The sequence below is a fragment of the Anomalospiza imberbis genome, chromosome Z (assembly GCF_031753505.1).
Source record: "Anomalospiza imberbis isolate Cuckoo-Finch-1a 21T00152 chromosome Z, ASM3175350v1, whole genome shotgun sequence".
In the NCBI taxonomy this organism is placed as follows: domain Eukaryota; kingdom Metazoa; phylum Chordata; class Aves; order Passeriformes; family Viduidae; genus Anomalospiza; species Anomalospiza imberbis.
The window spans coordinates 12,759,593-12,771,476 of NC_089721.1; positions in this window are offsets into that span (position 1 = coordinate 12,759,593).

The following is an 11,884-nucleotide window of genomic DNA, read 5'->3' on the forward strand; positions in this document are numbered from 1 at the left end:
TGAGAATTCCTGTTTCAAAAAACAATAAAGTTGCCAGATAATCATCTCAATACATCAGCAGGAACAGCTCTCCGTGTCCATAAAATAAATTAGTCTGAGATAAGGCAGCCAAAATATTAATGAAGGCTGCATTTCAGATGCTTCATGCGGTCCCTGACATCTCACTGTTTATCTGACCTATCTGAATACTTTTTCTCTTTCCTTTTTCTTTCTAATTACCCACTCCATCTTTACCCCTCCTACTTCTAAGCCCAGTCAGCTTCTTCTCTGTGGGTTGCTCACAGGCACATTCCCTCCTGCTGCCAGACTGAAGGTGTCCAGCAAGGATCTGCTCTCCTTCCTACTGTGATACCACATACCTTTCCCTGCCTGGCTTGTGACTTCCCTGCCACATCAGGGGCATTTCAGTTCCATCACGCCTCCTGAAAACCTGAATACATCTTTCAACATTTTAGAATAGACATTATGGGCTTTTGTTTGTTTTTTAACCAACTAGCTGGCTCCCTAATGCTGCATGAGAGGAAAAGTAAGGTGAATAGGTAGAAGTTTTCTCCAAAGGAATATGACTATTCATTAAAAGAAAAACAGGTTCATGTAGGACCAGTGTTTGGGATGACACTGTCCAGTCACACAGTCATTCCTATGGTATTCATGTCTGCTGGCCACACTTTGTCCTTTTCAGTACAGAAGCATCTCCAGTCACTGTGGTCCACCATACTGGTATTAAACTGACAAATAAATGCAAGAATTTTTTTCTCAGTAAGAAACCAATATCAGATGAATGAGTGTCAGATGACGGGAACAACAGGGGTACCTTGGTTCCATGGAATCAATAAGCTTAGCAAAATTACCTAGCAGAGAGTGGTAAACCCCTTTGTTACACCTGAATTAAATGACCATGCATTTTCCCTATGACCATGTATCAGGATACTTGGAAGGAGTTTGATATTAGATGACCAGAGCTTTGATCAGCTGTGACAGATTAAATTTAACTCAGATCAAGGTAATCTAAACAGATCTAGGTAGGTGGGTAAGCTTGTTATCCACACTGCTAAGATCATCTGAGGCCAGTGACTTGGAAGATATCACAAACTGCTCAGTAAAAAGACTTGCCTGTTGCAGAGCAGTAGGTACAAGAACAGAATGTAGGGATTGAAGTAATTCAATCTCTATAAAACAGGAATGCTGAAAAAATTCCTCCAAGTTACTGCTATTTGGTAAACATTATCAGAATGTGGGATGAAATTCAGCCTTTGTTGCTTCCTTGCAAAAAAGGTGATCTGCTAAGCAGCAGCACTTTTAAAACTTGGTTTTCTAGGAATTTATTTTTGGTGTAGATATAATATATATATTATATCTACATATCTAATATAATAGGAAGAAAATCCGCATTGTGTCTGTCCCCTTGGGGCAGACATAGGAGAGATCTTGCTCTCCCCACCTGCCTATTTTCATGAAAGATAATGAAGAATCCGTACCTTTCAGATCTAATAGTGCATTGCATATTTTTAAAAGGTAAACTACAGGTTCATATACTATTGAAGGGACCACAAAACTAAACTTCTGCTCAAATAACCATATGACAGGTTCCCTGTGTGAAAAATGACAAGCTGGAAAAAAAAGGAGATGCCCTAGAAGTGAAGGTGGGAAGGATATGTCAGGACTATCACAGACCAGTGGTGCCTGCATAAGCATAAGATGTGGAATATCTCCAGACAGAGCAGCCAAAAAGCTAATATAAACCTAGGAAGAAATAAAACTTTTCTGATATATTTTTTTCCTAACCTGGGAGCAGAAAATTAACATCTACAGAGTGATAGGAAGTTTGTCTGTCTATACAGTGAGTGGGAGAATCTTCCCAAATTCCTGCCAGATGGGAGTCCACCTGTATAGACAAGATTTGGGACCAGTATATATCTGGAGACTAACTGAACGATAGCAAGTTATGTCTACCACCTGCTGCTGTTAAACTAGTAATAGTAGCACTAGTAAAGTGAGGTATCCTTTGCAAATCTCTTTTTCACTGGAGACTGTATTTCCTCAGTGTGCTTCTCCTGGCTGCTTGAGCTCATCCTCAAGGGATGTAGGCATTCTTTACCTTACAGAATGAGAGATGCATGAAGCAGGATGCTGTGATTCCCAAAGTACTCCCTGATTTGCAGCCCAGGGCAAGACCCCCCCAGGTGAAAACAGATCAGAAGTTTAGTGCCCTGCCAAAAGCAAAACACCATTAACCATTAACCATTAAAAGAAAAATGTTTTGAGGTAGAACATACCTTGAAAACATGAAAAAGCTGTCAAAAATAACATTTACAAGACATATTTTTCCCCACCATTGAGAAGTCCCTTTTGTCCCTGTTCTCCTAATGTGTTCTTTAGACAGCTTTTGCCAGTGCACTTCTACTCTTCTTGCAGGGCTTAACTTGCTGTTTCCCTTTGCTTGCCAGTTTTAACCTGACAAAACACCATCGCAATTTCTTTACACCTGACTATTTTGCCAATTGCTTTCAGTCCGAGAGCTGTTGCATCACTTGTTTGTTCATTCTCTTTTCAGCCCAAATAGAATCTTATTCAATAACCTCCCTCCCCTGGTCTCTCTACCACCTAAAGCCATTGCATCACCGTGTTCATAACGCTATGAACAGATCCACATTCATAATGCTGTGAACAGATCAGCTCCTTTTCCACCACACTGTGCCTCTGCCCCATTGCTCACTATGATGAGCTGCCACTGTAAGTAACAGTAGAGCCATTACTGTGTATGACAGGGGGCACAGTAATATAAACTGCTATTGATTTCTTTCTCTCTCTACTGTGAAACACAAAGGAGTTGTTTCTGACCAGCAGAAGAATGCTGTTGGCACACTGGATCTTCTGGCTTAATTCAGGAGACATGCTAATTGCTCATTGCTCAGCCTCTGGGACCTGCTCTCCTCCATGTGTTCCTTAGGTGGCTGTTTTCACTTCTTGTGGTCAGGGGCCAGTGAGCAGAATTCTATGCCACAGCATGCAAAAGAAAACTATCAACCCACCCACTTTAGCACTTCTCCAAATGGATTTTTATTATGCAGCCTCAAAAAACTGTATTGTATGAATATGCAAAATAACCTTTAGCAAGAGATAAGCAGTGGTAAACAGCTACCAGCAGTGCTTTTGGTCAGTCATTGTTTAACAAGACTTGATCAGTAGCTTGTGGTAAAGAAAAGCCATGGTTTTATAATTTACTATTGACATCAATTACACTGAGACTTTTAAAGTGATTGTATTATTCACTTTCTGAATAATTATGCTATTTATGTTGTTAACTGAATTGCTCATACTACAGGCATTGAACCCAACAGACAGCTAACCAACACAAGCAATGTTCTTTTATTTTGGGAACTATTACTCTGGCTATCAAATCTTATGATGAGGAGAGCTGTGTAAACACTGGGACGTACATAAAGCTGGTTATAGCATTCTACTTGTTCAGTTAGTCCAGGCACATGTAGAAACAAAGGCTTCTGCAAATCCTCTCCAAACAGAAACAGATGCCAAAGCTGGCATATCTTGAGCAAGAGTGAATTTATTTACATCATCTCCCAGGACACATACATGTTGATACAGACCTGAAAACAGGATTGTCATCTTTATTTCACTATATACCATTGTTCCCAGGACACACATACTGGATATTGTCTTTCTCAGTATGCAAAGCTCCCTCCAAGATGCAATCAAACTTCTTCAGGTCCTTCAAACACTGGTTGTAGCAAGAGGGAGAGGTATTGTGTCTCTCAGAGGGAAAAATTGGAACATTATCTGCAGAATAATTGGACTTTTATTCTTTTTCTCTCACTACATTGTTTCTTCTACCACAGTTTATGGAAACTCACCAATAAAGTCTCATTCTAAGACAACTGGATCTGTGTGAATCCCAAAGATGGTTTTAGGCTATGTATACCAACTCTTCCTGCTCTTTAAGCTGTCTAGACACAAGATAGCCTGGTCTGGAGACCATGTAGCTGCATGGGGGAAATACATTGGCTAGCTAATAAGCACTGAGGAGGTTAGAATGGATTAACACAAACACCAGGCAGTGCTTTGAGACTTCAGCCATTTTTAAGGCTGTTAAGAGGTGTCACAAATAAAAAGCTGGGGCCAGCAGTGCCAGCCACAACTGCAAGGACTAACAAGGACTGACTGTGCTGTTTTGCTGCTGCACTCAAAGTTTTTCTCTTGTTGATTTTAGGATGGTAGGGCATATATCATTAGGCTAAAAACTAAGCCAAGACACTAAGACATGTACTGGTGTTGACCAGTGTTAAAGCATTTCCAGTCCCTCCAGTAAATGTGTAGTTTTGCACCTGTGGGCACACACATACCTGCACACACCCCCCAGGCACACCCATCAAGCCAGTAAGGAATGCAGCCACTACCCAGACATTTTTAGCAGGATGTCACACTGTGACACGAAATAACTCACACATTCATGGTAGATGCAAAAGAGGGAAAAAAGAGGAAGTTTATTTCTGACTCTGTAATATATAGAATTCTAAAAGTGACAGTGGATTGGAAGATGAAATTACCACCTCTCCAACTGCACTGGTCAAACTAATAGTCTATCAATTCTCTCTTCCCACAAAAAAAAAAGAATGCAAAACAATCATTATGTACATGAACAGTGTGAGAAACTCTAGTAGAAATATGTAAATATCAGAAAGCATAGAAAACTTTTAGAAGAACTTCAAAACTTATAAAAAACCAAAACAACAGCAGGCTCCTGCAAGTTGTGTCAGCCAAGAAAAAAATTACATTTATGGGAAAACTCACTGCTGGTCTCACCCTGCTCCACAGCAAATAAAAGCATTGCACAACAAATGTTGACACAGTAACTCTCAGAGGAATTTCACAGACAAAACAACCATGTGTTCACAGATGCTAATCAAATAACCCAGGATTTAACATGTATTTATTAAGAAATTATTCCCTAGCAAACAAAACCAAGGATATGAGGTGATTATAATCTAATACCATCAGGTATTGTACCATGCAGGTTTTACTTAAAAGAGCCTGAAGACACATAGGGAGTATTGCTTGAGGATTTGGTCAATACTGAGAAGACATCTTGGTTTCTTAAAATTTCCAAGCCCCTTTTAGACATCTCAGATGACTGAAACACTGTGTTATGTTTCATTTATACTCCAAAAACTGGAACATTTCTCTGGCCCTGAGCTCTGACCCTTTGGACTGTTGTTTGTCCCTAATGGACTGTTGTCCATCCTTAATGCATGCTAGGGAGTTTCACAACAGATATGGGCATGTGGATAAAGTAAATCAAGTCTAGGAATTCCTGGGAAAGAGCAAATAACCAGTGATTGTAACAGTCAGTAAAACTGGACAGGCCTCATTTTGCAGTCCCAGAGGCAAAGGGATTTAGGTCAGTTCACATCCATCCAGCAAACCCCACAAAAACAGTTGTCTCACTGGAAACAGTCCCTGGCCCATCTGAGTGGTTTAGTTGGCCTCAAATGTTCTTTTGAGAGACACAGCTAGTACAGACCAAAATCACATTAAATAATTCAACAGGAAGGATAATCATGTGCCACTTTCTGGACCCCATGGCCTGGTCCTCTTTAATTTTAGCAGCACAGATACTACCAGGCTGCTTGACAGAGGAGAGAAATGTCTGAAATGTTATGGTGACCCTTCTCTGCTGCTTCTCGAAACACAGAACAAAAATCATTTCTCTCTAAAAGTATCCTGAACAAGAAATAAAATCTTAAATGCTACTGCTTTATAAAAAAAACTATTCTGAAATACTTCCAGGAAATTAGGCCATTGCTGAAGTCCAACTCTGAAGTGCTATTTATTTGCTAAGTACTTTTTTAGCTCCCAAAATGATTTCATGAGAGGTACTTATTTGTCAGGAGCTTATTTCTCATTTCTAACTTTCAAACCTTTGCAAATGAAATCAGCAGGTCATTACATGCAGTACAAAGCTTTGTAACCAGAAATCATAGAATTTTTGTTAATCTGAGGACTGGCCATCAAATTTAGCATTGAAAATGTGGACCTAAATCAAGGCATTTGATAGTTATACAGAATCCATTTCCCACTGGTAGCAGGTCTCTGTCCAATCCTCACTAAGACTTTCTCTTTTCAATAGCCAATTCATATCAATGTCAAAATTACAGGGACCAAGATGGAGAAAGAGAGGCTGTGGGTCATTGAGACATTTTCAATCAAGTACTGGCCACATGGCTTCATTATCTTCTATTCTACAGCTCTGACAAGGACACAAGTGCCTCTAGAGCTCTGTACTCCCCAAACCTGATAGAAGGCCAGCTTACTTTTACCTTCTAAAATCTGAAGAATGCCTGTTAAATCCATCAGCCTGTCTGGTATGTGTCATGGTTCTTTGTCCCTGTAGTCCTTGGACAAGATGTGTTTTTCTAATAGATATTTTTCCTGGTAAACCAAGATCACCACCTTTCTGTAATCTTATCTAGCTGTACTGGGGGAAGCTTTGATGAGCTTCAATGAGGTCAGGGCCTTCCTCAATCCTGCACCCCCCAGAGTGGCTGGTGGTGTGTTCAGTGACTCATTTCTGGAAAGAGGCTTTGACAGTGACACATATGCCCCCTCCTTAATATAACCTCGATCTTCCTGATTAGATGTGCCTCATAAACAGCAGTTGTGGAAATTGAGAAAAACAAAAAATTAAGTGCTTTCAACCAGTCATGGTTGATTCTGCTATAAGTTTCAATTGCCTCTAGCTGAACTGATCTCCAGGAACAGATCTCATTTCTGCTTTACTGCAGGTCTCTCTTGGGACTGGTAATATGAAGCTACAGATTGGCTACTTTACAGTACTGTGTCAGAAAGCCTTGCTGAGATACACATAAACAGACAGTGAACTGAGGAAACTGCAGATAATCAGCTTTATTTTCTCCCTGGGTGGTTTTAACACATGGGTCGCATTGACCTTAACACATGGGCCTGAAATTCACACTTGGTGCCCAGTTAACCACATTCACTCATGTGATAATTTTTTGTAGTTGATTTGTCTGAAAAGTAAGGTATTATTTAAAAGCTAAGGCTAAAAAAAGCTATCAGCTGCACAATTACACTATACTCACAGAAGAATCTAATAAAAGAGGAAGACTTATTCTATTATTTAGCAAGGCCTCAGCAGCAGAGAACATGAGAGGGAGAAAGTACCCTGGTAACCAGGTTATGTGCCCAGAAAAGAAAATATCATTGTAAGTTTGCACTTGCTGACATGTTTTTGATTTACTGATAAATGTGCATTTCTTCATCTTCCTGCATGACACAGGGGCCTTGTCTCCCTAGGGACCCCCAGGGCAGCAAACAATATCTGGTAGCTTAAATCAATCATGAAATCATAAAATGCTCGTGGTTGGAAGGCCCTTTAAAGATCTTCTAATCCAATCCCCGTTCCATAGGCAACGATATCTTTCACTAGACCAGGTTGCTCAAAGTCCTATCCAGCCTGCGGTATCCACAATTTCTCTGGGCAACCTGTTCCAGTGCCCCAGCACATTCACAGTAAAGAATGTCTTCCTAACATCTAATCTAAATCTGCCCTCTTCCACCTTGAAGGAATTTCTCCTTGTCCTATCACAACATGCTTTTGTAAAAAGTCCTTCTCCAGCTCTCCTGTGGGCCCCATTTAGATACTGAAAGATGCTATAAAGTCTCTCAGTAGTCTTCTCCAGGCTGAACAGCCCCAACTCTATCAGTCTTTCCTCACAGGAGAGATATTCCAGGACCTGATCATCTTTGGGTCCTCCTCAGGGTTCATTCCAACAGGTCCACTCCCCACCCCACACCCAGAGAGCCAGGCAGCCCCAGCCCTTGGCACCTTCCTAGGGATGGGGTCAAGACAAGGCCAGCCTGGTTTATTGGTCCATGGGCAGGGATCCCAACCAGCAAGGTCATTGACCAGGAGAAGCAGGGCCTGATGGCCTTGAGAGGCCGAAACAGTTTCCTGGACCATGGGTAGGTGGGGAATTCCCATGAGAAGCTGGTCTGGGCCGTAAGTGTGCCTGCACCCCTCATGCCCTAATACTTGAGATATTATATGTGCTCTGGGTAAATTATTTCCCCAGATAAGGATGATACTGTGTGAAAGGCTCTGCTACCCTACAAGTTATTGAAGTATCATCTTCCAAAGATAAAATGGGAATTTTAGCAACAAGGCTTAATTAAAAAAATGAACCACGGTTGAGTTAATACCAAGTTCTGTCTGCTCTGGATTTGGTTATTGCAGCTCCAGGAACAACTGCACTCTCTGGGTAATGAGCTGGGCAGGATGCACAACAGTCACACATCTCTCATCCCTGTTCTGCTCATGGCTGGTTGTGTCTCATACAGACACCTTCATCTCTTCCATCCATGTGTCAGTAACTCTGGCTGGTTTCTGGTTGACAGAACATGCAATGGGAAGGACGCACAGGTACCTCGTTTGGTGCCCAGCACCCTTACAGGAGCCAGCCTTGAGTTATCACATTGCTGAACCCCACAACAGCTCTGGTCTTTTGTGGATGGAGCCAGTTATTCCTGCAAAGAAGTGGTAATACAAATAGTGCTGATCTGGAAGACAAATAATTTGGTGCTGGAAATTAAGTATAAATTAAATATCTTAAACATATTCTCTTTCAAAAACAGAAGCAGGAAAGTTTAATCCAGTTTTGGAAATCTATAGCATAAATATTTGTGTTTGTCCTAGTCACCCTCTACCTTCCTTCAAAGTGAAGACAGGCACCATTAGGACATGACTCACCCAGCTTGAGATGTCTAAGATTCTGTCTTCAAAAGGCCTGTTTCTCTCCTCAACTGACTAAAAGGACAGCCAAAGATGATTAACTTGGGTGCAGCCATACACCTTTTAAGGGCATCTCATTTATGGTAATCAAGTAATGAAGATCAGTTTGCTCAGATCTATCTGTGTTGGAAATCTTCACACCAACCCACATATGAACTCACAGCCTTGGGAGCTGTTCAAAGACCCCCCACCTTGTAGTAAAATTGACATTAAGTTTCATTAATTTGACAAGTTGCATTAATTTAGTTAAGTTTTGGTTTTAAAAACATGTTATTTGTGGCATCTTTATTCCATAACCCTTCTTCAGTGAAATTGAATTGTTTCTGTTACAGATACAGTTGAAGCTTCCCTTTTCTGAAAAAGATAGTCAAAGCCTACTGCTCAAGGACATCTGGGTGAGGAGAAATGTGATGGACTTTTGCTCCCTCTTAATATACAACTGAAAATGTTGAGCTGGAGCTATCATGAATGCCACAATTTATACTGCTGCTGGAGATGCATCCCTGCCCTTTCTGGAATGCAAACCTGAGAGTGCACTGGACAGCAGTGGGCTTTGCCAGAACTTACTGGAAAAACACTAGCTAAGATGGTCTCTGTTTTATCATTCACTGGGAAAGTGTTACTAGCAAAACCACTGGTGCCTATTTTCTACTGTGTTTACAATGTCTAGCAATTTTGCATTTAATAGCCTTATTTTGTACCAAAATCTTAAATCAAGAGATAATTACCACTCTCACAGCATCTGAAATATAAAGACATCAGGATTCAAACATTTATTACCAGATGTTTTCATATTTGCAACAAGGAACAATAATTGCTATAACTAAGCTGTGGCTCAGCAGCAAAAGTTGGGCAGTTGATATCTAAACCTATATATTTTATTTACCTTCAAACTTTTGAAGAAAACTCTGTATTGCCCCTTTCTGAGGTTGCATAAGGATAGACATTATAACAGAAACTATTCAGTTCTCTTCCATATTTTCTCAAATTTTGCATTCTAAATTACAATAAGTATTTATACAGAAGCCATGGTGAGACAAACAGCAGTGCTAATTGTCCAGCCTTTGAATCATTCCTCAGCTATCTCAGTCCCTGGTAAGTATATTCTATATACATTACACACACTCTTGTGCTAGTGAAAAATTAGACATGTTGGAATTTGTAGGGAAATTTGTGTGGAAAAGCACATTATATTTATTTTGGATGATGCTTCCTCTCTAGCATTAAGACCAAATAGAAGGGTTTTTTTCTGTGCAGTAAAGAAGCTGCATTACCAAGAAAGATGTCCTTTGAGAATTGGTTAGGTCTCTGTGACCTAGGTTACCCACACAGATTCACTTCAGGTTTGCTGTATCTTCTCCAATTATAAATTATGGCCCAAGGCAATGATCCATCTAGGGAGGTATGTTACTTAGAGCTTACAATGGCAAAGGAAAGATGGCATTTCCTGCCCAGAGTGAACAAGAAAACTTATCATTACCTAATATAAGTCATCACATCTAAGAGAAAGGCAGATGTTGCAGGAATTATTAAAGAATTTCAGTCCTTGATCTAAGGGTTGGGGACCCCTGTGACAGAGCACAGAAGCAAACCCAAAGTCCTTGCAAAGTGCAATCCAGGCCCTACTGAAGCCAACAGTAAAAATCCCACTTAATTCAGCATGCTAAATCCTCTGGATTCAGTGTATGGCAGAATCCTTCCCTTATTAGTGAGTGGCAGGTGATGTCTCCATTCTGTGTTGTAATGCTCAACTGCAAAACAGAAACTATGGGAATTATCTCCATCAGCAAGAGAGCAAAGCGAGTCTTACTGTAAGCACATGCACAGCACACAACCATTCTGAGACCAGAGGTGACGGAGAAGTGGGGGCAGTCAGAGAGTACCTGTCTGCCTTCTGTTCACCAGAAAATAACTTCATCTGACAATTTATCATGATGAAAAGTATCAGGGATAAAAAATTCCCTTTATCAGAAACTTTGCTAGACAGTCAAACTGGAATCAGAGGCCTGTAATGAAAAGTTAGTAATAAGGTTAGAGGATCAGGAGCAAGAAATCTTCATTGTTTGTTGGTGGTGCAGAAAGCATACACAACCATTCTGAGTGATTCTTCCCCCACAGAATGCAACCAGCAGGAATAAACAAGGGCACTAAAAACCAATCTAAACAAAATCAAATTTGCAACACACTCCTAGTCACCACTAGCGTATTACTATAGATTTTCAGCTGGAGGAAAGAGCTATAGAACTACAATGGAAAGCCTGTCTCTGGCTTTTATAATAATTTTTACCATACATTTTAAGCAAGAAAGTATACATTTATTGTATTTAGCAGCAGGATTAATTTCTTCTTTTTCTTGAGCTCCATCAAGTTGAGACTGGCTGCTGCTTTGGGAGCTAGACAACATCCCATATATGTTTCTTTGTAGGGTAAAATAACCACATCCAGCCCACCCCCAGCTCCCAGGTGACTTTGCCCAGCCTCTGGCAAGGTGTGACACTTACACATAAGGCAGGTTGTTCAGTAATGGATATTTCTCAGGCATCAGGCGATGGGTGAGCTACTGGCTGATGTGTCAGACATAAAGGATTGTAGTGAATGGAGTCACATCAGAGTGGCAACTGGTCACATATGGAGTTCTTCAGGGCTCCATCATGGGCCCTGTGAATCTTCAAAAACAACTTTGGATGCAGGACCGGAAGGGATACTACGTCTGCAGATGATGCTAATTTGGGAGGAGGTGTTGACTCCCTCCAAGGCAGAGAGAACCTGCAGAGAAGCCCTTGATGAAAGGGCTGGTCAATCACCAACATAATGAAGTTAAACAAGAAAAATGTTGGATTCTGCACCTGAGATAGGTCAATGTTGGATGTATGGACAGACTGGGAAATGCGATGCTGGAAAGCTGTGCCATTGAAAGGGACCTGGGGGTCCTGGTGGATGGCAAGTTGAACATGAGTCAGCAGTGCCCTGGCAGCCAAGAGGGCCAACACTGTCCTGAGGGCATCAGGCACAGCATCAACAGCCGGGCAAGGGAGGGGATTGTCCTGCTCTGCTCTG